This window comes from Furipterus horrens, unplaced genomic scaffold (assembly GCF_987537825.1).
Source record: "Furipterus horrens unplaced genomic scaffold, mFurHor1.1.pri manual_scaffold_11, whole genome shotgun sequence".
In the NCBI taxonomy this organism is placed as follows: Eukaryota; Metazoa; Chordata; class Mammalia; order Chiroptera; family Furipteridae; genus Furipterus; species Furipterus horrens.
The window spans coordinates 43,816,028-43,831,297 of record NW_028327181.1 but is presented as its reverse complement, the minus strand read 5'-3'; the positions used below and the strand labels follow the sequence as shown (position 1 = coordinate 43,831,297).

General features: G+C 45.9%; 1 protein-coding gene across 5 annotated transcripts in view; it reads left to right on the top strand.

Moving 5' to 3' along the window:
• The window catches only part of SPECC1 (sperm antigen with calponin homology and coiled-coil domains 1), a 255,686-nt gene that overhangs the window by 131,704 nt on the left and 108,712 nt on the right, over positions 1–15,270 (top strand). The gene's annotated exons all lie outside the window — the stretch shown is intronic.

The following is a 15,270-nucleotide window of genomic DNA, read 5'->3' as shown; positions in this document are numbered from 1 at the left end:
TTCTCACTACAGGTGGTTCCAAGTGTGGCGGGGATCTAGTGAATCAGATCAGTGAGTGTAAGGCAGGGACAGTGGATGTCACAGGGGAGAGGGTCTTGTGCCTAGGAGGAACACCTTGCATAAAAGGGATGAAGGAGGGTAGTGCAGGGGGACTTCTTGAAAGAAGTGACGGTAAGCTGAGTGTTGAAGAATGGGTGAGAATTATGCAGGTCTATTAGCATGCTTTGGGCTGCTAGTAACAGAAAATTAGAATCACCCCAGATTTCCCCACCAAGTAATAATATAACTATTATTTTGGTGTTTTCTTCCAGAGATGTGTGTGTGTTTCCCACAAGTTAAAAAAAATTTTAGACTCATCCTGAGAATATTCATTTATGAGAATATTCTCATTATTATTCTTTGAAACATTATTTTAAAGACCAGATAGGTGCCTGTTGTCAGATGTTTGTGTTCTTTTCCAGTCTCTTCATATTGTAAAAATACATTTTACATCGCTCATTATTTCCCTCGGGAAAATTCCTAGACATTGACTTGTATGAATATGACCATTTTAAAGACTTTTGATGCGTCCGGCCTCACTGCCCTACAGAAGTATTTCCCGCCTTGTTCCCACCAGCAGATCGTGAGAGCGCTTGTTCCCTGGCAGTTGCCAACAGTTGACATCCAGCTGTTGGGTCATTCAAACCCGGTCTTCGTGCCCTCTTTTCTTCCTCACCTTTTTTGTGTGGAAAGATCTTCCCCAAACCCAAGATGAAATTAAATGGTCACTTTTTTCATTAAAAAAAAATAATAAAGTCCTTTAATTATTCTGCAGCTTGTGAAGGTTGCTGGGGGCTATAGAACACTCTGCCCACTCCCAGCGTGGCGCTGAGCAGTCAGACAGGCGGCTCCCTGTCCCGTTCCCTCCAGGCGCCAGGTCTGTGATCTAGGGGCTCCTCGGTGAGTGAGGTGGGAAACAGCCTTCCACCAGGTTCGGGTTTGCGACTGATTGAAGGGACAAGTTATGCCGTGAAGTTCCGGGGGGATGGGGGTGTGGTTTCTCTCCTGCTCCCTCTCCTTGAGATTAGTGAGTTGCAACCTGATTTTGACATTGGACTGATGATGATCTGAGGAGTGGGTAGTGTTGGGAGTTTATCATTGTTAGTGTCCTGAACTCATGAGCTCCAGTTGACAATTGTAGCTTTACATTAGGTTGTCATGTCTGTGGAGTGAGTCTCCCCTCCATTATTCTGTTGCAAAATGTTTACTCTCCCAAGGCAACCTTTTTGAAGTCCTCTCTCAGTCCCTCATCTATTTTTTTTTGTTTTTGTTTTTGGTATTTAGATTACTTTTACATTAAATGTATCTCATTGAGAAATAATTTGGCATCTTAAAACAGTAGTTTATTTTTTATCATAAAATTGCATATTCATTACAGAAGGTTTAGAAAATACAGAAAAGTCGTCGTCGGCGGCAGCCGTCCGTCTTGAGAGACGATGGCGTAGCTTCTTGAGAGTCTATCTGCACCGCCGAGAATGCCTGTGCAATCCGACTCGGGAGTGACAATCCCTGCCACACTTGTTACAGGTGAAGGCAGATGGCCGTTGTTGCTGCTGTTGATGCTGCTTCCGCCTCGATCTTTTCTGGACCGCCTCCTCGTTGCGCGCAGCCTCTGCGCCTGACGTACCTTGCCTGACCGCGAGCCTCCAGGCTAGGCGGTCGTCTGCTTGAACTTCCCATGTGTTGAGATTGATGGAGCATTGTGTCATGGCCTTTTTGCAGATGTCTTTGAACCGCAGTTTTGGGCGCCCTGTCATCCTCTTGCCTTCTGCTAGCTCGCCGTAGAGGAGGTCTTTGGGGATACGGCCTGCATCCATTCTTTTGACATGGCCGAGCCACCTGAGGCGTCTCTCACTAAGAACTGCATGCAAACTGCTCATATTGGCTCGCTTCAGCACCTCGGTGTTGGGGACCTTATCCTGCCAGGCGACATGCAGGACGCGTCGCAGGCACCTCATGTGGAAGCTGTTGAGTTTCCTTTCGTGCCTTGCGTAGGTGGTCCACGTCTCGCTGCCATAGAGGAGAGTGCTGAGTACGCAGGCTTGGTAGATGCGCAGTCTGGTTTTCTCAGTGAGGCTGGAATTGTTCCACGCTCGCCGGTTCAGTCTGGCCATAACTGTGGCTGCCCTGGCGATTCTCTGATTGACCTCCAAGTCAACTGACAGAGAGCTCGAGATGGTGGACCCGAGGTAAGTGAAGTCGTTGACAACCTCCAGGGTGTACCCGTCGATGGTGATGTATGGGGGAGTCCCCGTGCCTTGAGCCATAACATTCGTCTTCGTCAGGCTGATGGCTAGTCCGAACTCCTTGCATGCGTGGGAAAGGCAAGTGACTAGCTGCTGGAGTCCCTCTTCGGAGTGTGATGTCAAGGCTGCGTCGTCGGCGAAGAGCATCTCACGGATGAGCACCTCTTTGACTTTGGTCTTGGCTCGTAGACGGGCCAGGTTGTAGAGCTTGACATCGGATCTGGTGTGAATGAAACAGAAAAGTATAAGAAATAAAATTAATATTACCTTTAACCGCTTGGAGAAAAACACGGCTAACATTTTGTTGTATGTCTTTTCAGACATTTCCTGGTGTGTGCATGTGGGCACGCACACTGACATCAACAGGCCTACACTCGCATCTTCCTTTCAGAAGGGGGAGTGTGCCACTCCATGCATCAGTTCCATTTTTCATCTCTTCTTGATTAATTTGTTTCTAATTTATCCTTATCAATTCTTTCCTGCTTCCTGTACATTTCTTGGTTTCTTCCTAGTTTCTTGAGTAAAATTTTTTGTTTACTTAAACTTCTCCTTTCTTGGTTGATAATGAAAGCAATTAAAGGTATGAATTTGCGCTTTATTTTAGCTTTGGCTTAGGGAAGACAATAAAATCTAGAATTTCGGGGGATAAACTAAGTCTAACCTGGAGAAAAAGGAAAAGCATTTGCATTCTCTGCATAAGGTACAATGTGCTTTAAATCAAGTTAAGTATATGACTCAAATATGCCTTAACTTTATGTGTTCCTTGCTGATGAGAATGATCACGTATGAAACAGGAGGGTGGACAGGTCTCTGGCTAGTATTTTGAGGTAAGAGTCTGAGGTGTGAGTGTGGTGTCACAGTTTCTCTCATGTGGATCAAGGTCCTAGTGCTGTGTTCTGTGCTGTCCTGTGAGGACGGAGACGGCGATCTGTAACTGCGGTGAAGCTGTAACTTGTACTAATTTTTCTGTCCTTTTCTGTCACCATAAAAAAGCGAAACCCAGACCTCCTAGGCCGACTGACAGCTTGTTTTAGCCCCACTGCAGAGTATCAACTAATCCACCTGCAATCATGAATTCAAATGATAAGTCAGAAGGAACTCACACCCAAAGAAAATAGGAGCACTTGCAGTGCAAAACTGGAATGAGGGATGTACAGTGCTGGGCCGGAGGTACAAAGCCTGGGGCCTTCTGGCTTGGCTAATGGTTAACTCTGTGGCCTTGGGCAGGCCCCTTTCCATTGTACAGAGTTGAATACAAAAGTGATAGTGGAGGGATACTGGCCTTGGTCTTGAGTGCTTTCAACATTTTGCCCTTGAGGATGTCTGTTGTGGGCATTTGCTGTATACCTTTTATTGAGGTATGCAAGTGTTAGCTAGGAAGGGTTTTGTTTGCCTTTTTTTTAAGTGTTGGAGATTGAATTTTTCTACATTTACTATAGATCATATGTGTTTGTAAGGTCTACACTTTAGATCTTGGACACCTATGCTCTTATAGTTTTATATAATCAAAATGTTTTCTCTCCTGTAATTTGTTAATGAGGTGTGACTTACAATAAAGATTTTCTGATGTAGCTTAGTGTTAAATCATCTTTGTATTCCTGGGGTCAGTCTGATTCTTCAGTTCTCAATTGCTTCACTTGACGTTTTTGCATAAAACTTTCAGATACAACCGCTTTAAGCAGATATCAAAGTGACTGTCCTGTCAATCACCAGAGCAAACTGCTTGGTGATGTACACCTTCCATCCTTCAGCTCTGCACTTACTCTAATTGCTGGCAGAAGGTGAATATTATGAGAAATAAAACAAAATAACTGATTTACGAAAAGGAAAGGCTATGACAAACCATCCCATAATCTAATAGATTTAGTAAATATATTTCAGTTTAGTAAGTTACTTTAGTGACTCAGATATTGTTAGAAAAGTCTCTGAAAAGCTTTAAAGTGTACTTTATTTTTTTGCTATGGGTGGGTCTGATCCTCATACAAAATGTGTAGGACGTTGGAATGTTTTGTAACCTTTTCTCCCTCTCCTTGCTTTGTCTTCATTTCTTTGCTAATATCTCCATGCGTTTCAGCTTCTCTGAGACCCTCCATGTACATTTTGCCGGCAGCTTAATGTGTGACTGTATAACACTCCTTTGTCCGCCTTTGAGGAAAGGTCTAATTCCATAGAATCCTGAGGTCACAACGTCCTGTAAGCCACACCAGCTCCCTCCCCAATCAACAAGCAGCATGCAGCTGCGTGGGATTATTGTTTCCCAGACTATAATGCAACTCCAGTTTATACTTTTTGACTATCAGTTTTTAGTCATTTGAGATCTTGATTTCAAATTAGAGAATTTTTATAAGGTTTGAAACCTAGAAGAAATACTGATTCCACCCCCACCCCAAGATTGAAAGCTTATCGGTGGTATAGCCTTAAGAAATATAGCTCTTTCTACAGAAACTCAGGTGTCTCTTGCAGAGGAGTAAGGAGAGTATAAAGAAATACTTGCCATGAGAGATCAGTGAAAACTAGAGGTGAAATGATTACGGTGTGACCTATGCTGGTCACCAGACAAGTAGATGATCTTGTCACCATGACTACAGAACAGGGCTCCTAGAGGGGTGAGATCTTGGAAACTGGCTTATATCTAAGGTGGTCCATTTGGATGCCCAGGTGGTGCTTTGGATGATAAGAAACAGGAACCCCCTTGTGTCAGTGGCATAAGCAGTCACTTTGCTCCCATAACCGGAAGTCCCGGAGGTAGGCAGTTGGTAACTGTGATCCAGGGGCTCTGTAACCTCAAGACACTGGGCTGACATCTCTGCTTCTCTCCACCTTCCTGCCAGGGTGCAGGGGGCACGGCAGCTCCAGCATCTCATCCTGCAGTCCTGGCAGCGGGAAGCTCAGCGGGTCCCTTTATATGTGGTCAGAACTGGGTCACACAGCCTCCCCCAGCTCTTCCCTTGAAAGCATGATCACATCCCAACTCTTGTACAAAATTGGGATTCTTTGTTAGAAAAAAGAAAAAGTGGCTCTGGGGTAGGGAAGAGCAGCATCTGCACAGTGGCCAACAGGACTCCTGCCACGCACTCCCTCTTTCCCAATGTCACGGGCGTCTGTCCGTGCTACAGCCTTTCCTGTTGTCAGCCAGGCAGCTGCGTGGCTTGCTGCCTGCAGAGCAGCCTGGCACCAAGGAAAGGACAAGAGTCACATACAGTAACTGTGCCATTCACTCAGCTTTTATTGATGCGGGTTCACTCAGAGTAGAACATCAACACGCATTAATAGCCTGCTCACACTCTTAACACACACACACACACACACACACCTCGCAGTCAATGGGGGATAACAAACCCGAGTCCCAGAGTCTTGGTCTGTAGGTCTGGGATAGAGCACAGTGGGCAGAGGAGTTGTCAGCATCCTTCAAGGAAGGATCGACAAAGCCAGGTGGGCAGCAGGGCGGGTGAAGTCTTCAGTTCAACAGGGCAGAGCCTCTGGCAGCCGATGCCAAGGGAGATTAGCATGGCGGGGATCAGCGCTCTGGCGTGTGGAGCTTGGCTGTGGTCTGGGTCTGGAACCTGCCTCAGTTACACCTTGAAAGTGGTGCACTCCACCCTTCTGGGTCTTTTCGATAAATGTCTTGGCACCCCTGACGCTAAGTGTGGAATTTGCCCAGGAACCTATGGGTGGTACATGGCTGTTCTGCTTGACACCCCTGCTGGCAAGAGTGGAATTTCCCCAGGAGCCTCTCCTGAGGAAGAGTGGAATTTCCCCTCTGCAGACATGGCTGTTCTGATCACATGGGCAGGTATCTTGTGTGTCTCCTTGCCAGACATGTCTAGAGTTGACTTAGGTTATTTCCCTCTTGAACCAAAGTGTCATGGCTGACTGACAGCCACTTCAATTGATGTGAATGACTCCACTTTGTTTTATATACTTTGTGCTGCCTTGATTGGACCAGTGGCGTTTTATTGGTCCTGCTCTCCACACCCAGTTCTGTTTGTTCTCCACCCAGTGCTCACAGAAATCTCAATGTGTGACGCCTACAGCAGTTTCCCTGGGCACCAAACACTCCCCGAGACACAAGACCCCGCCACCGCCCTCCCTGCCGAGGCCCAGCCAGGCTGAGCTCTTGTCTTGACTCAAATCACGTGAAGAAAGAGGGGACCCTCCTCTGCTGGAAGTGCTCTTTCCTCGCTCTCGGCCTCTGTGGGACCCCATGCTTCACTTGCCTGGTCGTGTCTTAAGCTCCAGGTCTCAACTGTGGTGTCCCTCCCTTAGCGTCTGTCAGCCTGTGGGGCCGTGTCCCGTGGACTCAACAGGCCTGCAGGTCTGGGTCGGCTCGGACTGCTGTATGGAAGCCACGCGCCTGTCCCCGCACCGCAGAGGGGCCCAGCAGGGTGGGTGGCTCTCTTTGGTCCAGTTGAGGGGAACTTGGGGATCACTTTCGCACGAATTATGGACTGGATACTGCTGGGAATGTTGGTTAAGATGGAGTTGTTTAAGCTGAAAACGTGGAAATTTCAGTTATCTTCATTTCAGACAGTTGCCCCATTCTCTCCAGTGTGTCTGGCCAAGAGCATGTATCAGCTCTTGGAGAAACAGAGCTCTGGGACTTCATGCTGAGAAGAGGGCAGGTAAGGAACTTGTGTAAACGCCTGTTTTCCTGCTCTCCCATGGAAGTCAGGAGAAGGCACGTTGAGTCAGCTTAGAGAGGGGCTGCAGGCTCTTCACCTGGGAACCCTCAAGGTGGGCAGTGGCCTGAGGAAATACGTCACAGGCCTTGGCCTTGTGCAGAGACCAAAGTCTGCTGTGCACCTGGAGCTGAAGCTAAGAAGATTCAACCATAACACCAGAACGGCCACCCTTCCTTTTTCAGGTCAGATGTGACAGTCATGTGGCCCGGAACACACGGCAGTCATGTGCTGGCATGGGTGTTGGATCGCCCCTCTGACAGGGCTCTGCTCTTGAAACCGTATGAAGCAGGGGAGGGGTGAGAGCTAACCTGAGGGTTTGACACCGAGCGATCCGATGTTCGAGAAGGGTGGTCTTGCCAACGGGACCTCCTGGGCCTCCATGTAAGTCCTATGAGAGGGTGCTGCTGCTCCACGTGGGCCGCGTCACCGCTCCCTTTCTGGGTTTCCTGGCTGACCTGGGTTTCCCTTTCCTTCTGAGGGACCTATTTTCCTCTACACATGTTAATACCTTTCATGAAGTTAGACCTGAATGCCATTTTCTTTCTTTACCTTGACCCTGGGACTTGCCTCTGAAGCCTGGTGTCACGGAGCTTTCATCCCTCGTGGGTGAGACCTCGGGAAGCAGCTGGTGAGCCCTGCGAGGCCGCCTGCAGCGTGCCCGAGTGGGGAGCAGCGTCTCACTCCTGGGCGGGGTTCCGTAGCCATATCTCCGTAACGGAAGTGCGAACTGAACTAGCGCCACCGCCTCTCCCTGGTGCGCGGCATCGCGAAGCCGCTCAGGCCAGTGGCTGAAACACGGCTCCCTGGCAGCAGTCTCTTCAGCACCGGGCCGGGATCGGGAATTCGGCAGGAGTTGGGGGTAGCCACCTTAGATGTGAAAAACATACACAACAACAATACACATTCTTACTCACGGCAAAGTTACTCAAGAAGTCATTCCAAGTTTATTTACTTTCATATTGTATATAATTTTAACATTGTGACTTCTGTATATCAGGTAGTTAGTAAAATTTGTTGAATGAATGTCAGAGAGACTTGCAACAATTAGGAGAGGCTGCTATAATTATATCCATGTTAAAAAGATATTTATCATTTTAATAATAACAGCCAGCCTTTTAGTGTTTTATATTTCCTAGGCACTCTTTGAACCTTTAGATCATTTAATTTAATCATCATAATTTTAAGCCCTAGATTCTGTCATTATCTTAATTTTTTTCAGCTGAGAAAGCTGAAGGAGAGAATGATTAAGTTATTAGGCTAATTAATTAATTGATCAAGGCCAGAATTCAATTCCGACCCAGGACTCTACTTTTTCTTCTTCTTTTTTTAAAAATTATAGTTGACATTCAGTATTATTCTGTGTTGGTTTCAGATGTACAGCATAGTGGTTAGACAATCATATAATTTACAAAGTGTCTCCCAATAACTCAAGTCCCCGCCTGTCCCCACACATGGTACAGTATCATTGACTGTATTCCCTATGCTGCACTTTACATCCCTGTGACTGTTTTGTAACCACCACTCTGTACTTCTTCCTCCCTTCCCCTTTCTCACCAACCCCGCAAGCACCATCTCCTTTGGCAGCTGTCAGTCTGTCCTCTGTATCTGTGAGGGTTCTTATTCTTAATGACTGACTGACACTGCTTCCTGGTTACATGAAAATAAAGAAGAGAGAGGAAGACATTTAAAGCAGACTAAGGACTCTTATAACGCTGTCATTTTAAGGTCACAGCCTGTTGGTTTGAAGCAAGCACCCTTTCAAGTCTTGAACCAGGAGAATTTTACATAATTGTAACACAACAGAGAAATTCACATAGAAAACATGAATCATCCAGACTCATGCATGATTGTTTGATTTATAACGTGAATCTTGAGGGGAGTAGGAGTTAACCAGCTGAGCTGGTGGGTGGGGACAGCGGGAATATTGCAGGCAGAGGACAGCAAGTTCTTGGGCCAGGAGGCGCGGCCCCGTCAAGGAAGCCGTGCGGGCAGTTGGAGCGCAGAGCGGGGCTCCCCGGGGGAAGGGGGGCAGCGGGAATTTTATCCTCTAGTGGGCATCTCTGAAGACTTTTTTTTTTTTTTTTTTTTTTTTTTTAGTAACAAATTTATTGAGATACAATTCACATAAAGTGTGTAAGTCAGTAGTTGTTAGTATGTTCACAGAGTTGCTCAGCCATAATCACAATCCATTTCAGTTTTTATGACCCCATCATGTAATCTTATACCGAGTGGCAGTCACCCTGTGTCCCCTCCCTCCCAGCCCCTGGCAACCACTGACCTGCTTTCTATCCCTGTGGATTTGCCTAGTCTGGACAGTCCATCAAATGGAATCATACCCTGTGTCGGCCTGTAGTGTCTGGACTCTTTCACTTAATGCAGTGTTTTTGAGATTCAGTCATGGGATAGCATAAATCAATACATTCCTTATAGCTGACTAATATCCCATTGTATGGATATACCACTTTTTGTTTATTCACTCATCACTTGATGGATATTTGGGTTGTTTCTACTTTCTGCTTATTGTGAATAATGTTGCCATGAATGTTTGTGGGCAGATTTTTGTCTGAAGGTGTGTTTTCATGTCTCTTGGTTATATGCCTAGGAGTGGAGTTGCTGGGTCGTATGGTAATTCTATGTTTAACTCTTTGAAGAACTGCCAGACTTTTCAAAAGGGACTGCAGCAATGTATGAGGGGTCCCACAGTATCTCCACATCCTCGCCAACACTTTTTACTTTCCGCTTAAAAAGTATTGTAGACATCCTAGTAGGTGTGTTGTGGTGTCTCGTTGTGGTTTTGACTTGCGTTTCCCCAATTACTGATGATGTTAAGCGTTTTTTAATGTGCTTATTGGCTATTTGTATGTCTTTGGAGAAATATCTGTTTTAGATCCTGTTGTAGTACTTTGTGGTCGAGGGCACGCAAGTAATTCCAGCAGACAGAATGTGGGACACGGAGGGCTGCGGCAAGCTCAAGGTCAGCACTGAGCAGTGCAAGCACCTTCCTTTTATTGGATTTTACAGATATGCTAATCAACAGGGAGGGTCCAGGAATGAGGTCACAGGCACATTCCAGGAATGATTACAATGTACTTGAAACTTACAACAGAAGAAGTTTAAAGGATTAACTGAAGAGAACGCTTCCTGATAAACAAGTCTATATATCATCTATAGATTCAAAAACAGAAAAACAAATCCAATCACTTATTCTTTTAAGGCTAAGGAAGGGATGCACTGTTCCTTAAACACTAACAGAAAACAATCAAGGGTGAACACCATTTGTGCTTAGTTTTGTTTGATTTCCTTATCAACATCAGGGAAGATGGAGTACTCAGCAAGATTCTTTTTAAGTCACAGGATGTCTTTAAGATCCTGAGGCCTAAGCAGTCTGAGACCGTCCACACCAGCGAGTCCAGCTCGCTGCTCGGATCATTAAACACCTGGACCGAGAGGCATGTAAACATACCTCAAATCAGAAGTCTTAATTTCCAGCATCAAGATCCCTTGCCCATTTTTAAAAAGATTATATTTCTTTTTTAGAGAGAGGGTAAAGGAGGGAGAAAGGGAGAGAAACATTCATCAGTTACCTCTCACACGCCCCCAGCCTGGGACTGGCCTGCAACCCAGGCATGTACCCTGACCGGGAATTGAACTGGTGACCTTTCAGTTCACAGGATGATGCCCAGCCAACTGAGCCACACTGGTCAGGGCCCTTTGCTCATTTTAAAGATTGTGTTGTGTTAGTGTTAGTTGTAGGAGTTCTTTATGTATTCTTATCAGGTCAATGATTTGGGAGCATTTTTCCCATTCCTTGGATTATCTTTTCAATATATTGATTTTGATGAAGTCCAGTTTACCTTTTTTTTTTCCCCTTTATTCTGGCCACTTGTGCTTTTGATATAAATAAATTTAAAGGGAGTCACAGGCTCACATTTTCAGTTTGGAAAGATTACCTTGGCCACAGGTGAAAAAGAATGAAGGACCGAACAGGGGGAAGGCAAGCAGACATGGACTTGCGAGAAACGCTCACAATAAAAACTGGGACACAGGACTTGAGCAGTAAAACGAGGCCTTTATTCACGAGTCTGCAGAGCCAGGCGCACCCCCACAGCCAGGAGAATGTGCGCGCCAAGTAGACAAAGGAAACTGGTTTTATAGTCTTAGCTTCCCCACCCTGAAATTGCCACCCTAAAGTGATTATCTTCCTTGCCCTAAAGTGAGAGCGATTAGCTTCCCCGCCCTAACGCAATTAGCTCCCCCTCCCCTCTCCTCCTTCCCCGTTTCTCCATTACTGGTTACTCTGGAGTTACAATCTAACACGGTTATCTAATTGCCCCTTCTGTGGTTTGTAGATATGCCAGTGCTGTCAGCTCCCTTCTCAGAGACCCTCTAATTACATTTGCCCTTTGTTACTAATGACTTTTTACTGGTTTGGGAGTCACTATGTCCTTGTTTCTAACAGACTGGAAAGACATTTAGAAGGTAGTAGGTTCAGTTGGATTTGGTGAGCTAATATTGGGGTATGCAGGAAAGGGGGGTTCATATCTCTAGCTTCTGTGGTCGTGCTGTTTACTTGTGAGGGATCATAGACCATGAGTGGGTTTGAGGAGGGACAGTTGTTGACTGGAATCAGTAAGGATGAACAGGCCAGCAAGCCCGGGTGCTCCGAGAAACTGCCGACCCGGTCCCAGACAGGCAGGTCCTAAGGTCAGGAGTGCCTTCAAGCCCAGAGCAACCTCTCATGCCTGAGGTCTCCTTCTGCCCCTCTGGGGTCTCATGGAGCGATAAAAAAAATGTATAACCAGCATATTTTTTTACTAATGCATTTTACATTTGCTGAGGTTTGCAAAGAGTCTCAGCCCGTCAGAGGAGGACACGTTACTGAAGATTGGTAGGTAGGATTCTTAACCTCTTTTTACTGTTCTCTGTCCTTTTGGATCATCTAGTGGACAGACCAGACCAGACCAGCCTTTTGTTCACTTGGAAGAGAGTCTAGATATGTTTGAGGTGACACTTGCCAGCACAGGGATGCTCTATGATATCTGCCGTGGTTGGGACTGCACCCTCAACCCCTTGGGATGGGCACACCCCACACCCCAGCTGGGGGTGATGCCTGCTGGCTGCCCCGCTGGAGGCTCTCCCAGTGCAGTCTGTTGAGGGGTGGGGGGCCGGAGCCCGCACTTCAGTGTGGAGCTGCTCTGAAGGGCTTCCTAGGGGCGGGGCTGCCCTTGCTGCGACTGCCTTGCGCTTCCCCTTCTCCCCTGCCCTCGCTGGCCGGCCGCCTGCCCTAGCCTGTCGGGGGTCCTCAGGAAACTTAGTGCACAGCCCCAGCTCAGGGTGTGTCTCCCTGGAAGCTCGGTTGCAGCGTGTGACCCAGGAAAGGCTGTGTGAGACTAGCTGCCACCGCAGTCCAGTCCATTTCAGAGCTGTCCTGCCTGTCCGTGCGTCCCAGGGGCCTAGAAGGCTGCATGAGGAGGCTGTGCCCTGCCAGAAAGGACTCACTGATCTCTGCTGCCATCTGCTTTGGCGGCTCAAGGACACGCCGCTCTAAGTGCCACATCTCCAGGGAGTATTACTGCTCCCAGGAAATTCAGTTGAGTTTACTCGTAATGCAATTCCACGCACCCCATTTCTTGCGGGTGTTGATTTTTGAATATGAGAGGTGCTTAGAATGCATGAAAGTGATTTCCTTTTTCAAAAGGGAAACCTTGGGAATCCCGTGACTGGGTTTCTGTCTGATAGTGCAGTTGTTGCACTGGAGAAGCCAGACTCAAAAGAACTGGCAGCAGAAAGGCCGGGGAAGCCGAAGGCAGCAGTCGTCACAGTACAGGGAGTCAGTTTTACCTGCTTGATAAATTGGTTTGTTCTTTTCAAATGATTTTATTTCTCCTCTTCATTTGATAATTTGTAAAAATGAGTGTAAAAATACCTGCCTGTTTCAACCTAACAAGCTCCTGGGGAAAGAAGTTGTGAAGCTATTTACTTAATGGTTTCTTTTTCTTTTTTAAATAAAATGAGCGTTTTGGAATATATTACTGAGCTTGAGAGAATTATTTGAAAATTGAGAAGGAAGAATGATGCGTGTAATTTGAAACAGTGTATTGACTTACAGGGTTGCTGACCCAACAGCCCACAGGGCGGGTCGTAGGGGCCCCTCTCAGTACCCCTGTGCTTACCATTTGGTGCTTGTGATCATGGAGGGTGAACCGGGAGACGGGGCCTCTGAGAGGCCAGCAACCCCACCTGCACAACAAGCCCCCCCCCCCCCAGGGTGCTCAGCCTCTGGGTTGCTTGGATACATCCTCCAGTCTCACCCCTGACCCACACAGTCTCAGCAAGTAGTGTGCATGTTTCTGACTCCAGGTGAGCTGCCCTTAGCCTGAGGGTCCCAGCGTGGAGCTGGCCAGCTGTGCAGGAGGCCAGGATCCGGTGCAGGACACGGGCCTCACATGCTGCCTCCCTCGCTGCTTTCCAAATGCTGTCAGATGCAGCCTTCTAGTACCTAAAATACAGTGCCCCTTTTCTCCTTAAAAGCATCTTCTGTTTATAAAGTAGCTCTCAGATTTAGGACTTACGGTCTTTTCCATGTTTGTAATGCTCTTGGACTTGTGTTATATCTAACATTGTATATAGTAAGACATAAAGCAATTATTAGAGAAATAATTTGTATTGAGTGCTTACCGTGTGTGAGGGGCTGTGATAAGCTCTTCAAGTGCATTATTTCATTTGATTGTTCAGATGAGGAAACCAAGGCAGAGAGATGAAAGAATGCAGGACTTGGTTTAATAGTATTGCGATTCATTTTTTTATTTGATTTTTCATTTACAATTGGCATCCGCTATTATTTTGTATTAGTTTTAGGTGTGCAGCGTTGTAGTTAGACAATCACACACGTTACAGAGTGTCCCCCTGATACTTTCAGCGCCCACCTGGCAGCACACAGTTACCACAGTGTGACGTTCCCTGTGCTGCCCTTACACCCCTGTGACTGCTCTGTAACCGCCCGTTTGTACTTCCCAGTCCCTTGGCCTTTTCACCCAGTTCCCCAACCCCCTTCCCGTTCGGCAGCCATCAGTCTGTTCTCTGTGCCAATGTGTCTCTTTCAATTTTGTTGGTCATTAATTTTGTTCTTTAGTATCCCACGTGTAAGTGGAATTATATGCTATTTGTCTTTCTCTGACTGGCTTATTTCATTTGCATAATATCCTCTAGATCCATCCATGCTGTCTTAAATGGTAACATTTCTTTTTTTTTTTTTTTTTTTAACGCCAAGTAATAATCCATTGTGTAAATGTGCCACAGCTTTTTATCCACTCATCTACTCATGGGCACTTGGGTTGCTTCCAGATCTTGGTTACTATAAATAATACTGCAGTGAACATAGGGGTACATATGTTCTTGGGTTCCTTTGGATAAATACCCAGAAGTGCAATTGCTGAGTCATAAGTAAGTTCCATTTTTAATTTTCTTAAAATATATTTTATTGATTATGCTATTACAGTTGTCCCAATTTTTCACCCTTTGCCCCCCACTACCCCGTACCCCCATTCATTCCAGCAGTCTCCTTCTTTAGTTCATGTCCATGGGTCATGCATATAAATTCTTTGGCTAATCTATTTTCTATACTGTTCTTATCCCCTTGTCTATTTTATACCTCCAATTTGTACTTCTTAATTCCTGCATCTTTTCCCCCATCCTCTCATTTCCTCCTCCCAACTGATAACCCTCCAAATAATCTCCATACCTATGATTCTGTTTCTGTTATCCTTGTTTGCTTAGTTTGTTTTTTAGATTCAGTTGTTGATAGCTTTGAATTTATTGCCATTTTAATGTTCATAGTTTTGATCTTTCTCTTTTTCTTATATAATTCCCTTTAACATTTCATGTAATAAGGGCTTGGTGATGATGAACTCCTTTAGCTTTACCTTCTCTTGGAAGCACTTCATTTGCCCTTCCATTCTAAATGATAGCTTTGCTGGATAGAGTAATCTTGATTGTAGGTCCTTGCTTTTCATCACTTTGAATACTTCTTGCCAGTCCCTTCTTGCCTGAAAAGTTTGTTTTGAGAAATCAGCTGACAGTCTTAATGGTAACTCCTTTGTGGGTAACTCTCTGCTTTTTTCTTGCTGCTTTTAAGATTCTATCTTTATCTTTAACCTTTAGCATTTTAATTGGTGTGTCTTGGTGGAGTCCTCTTTACGTCCACCTTGTTTGTGACTGTGTGTTGGTCTTGGATGTCTATTTCCTCCACTAAATTAGGAAAGTTTTCTTTCATTATTTTTCAGATAGGTTTCCAACTTCTTGCT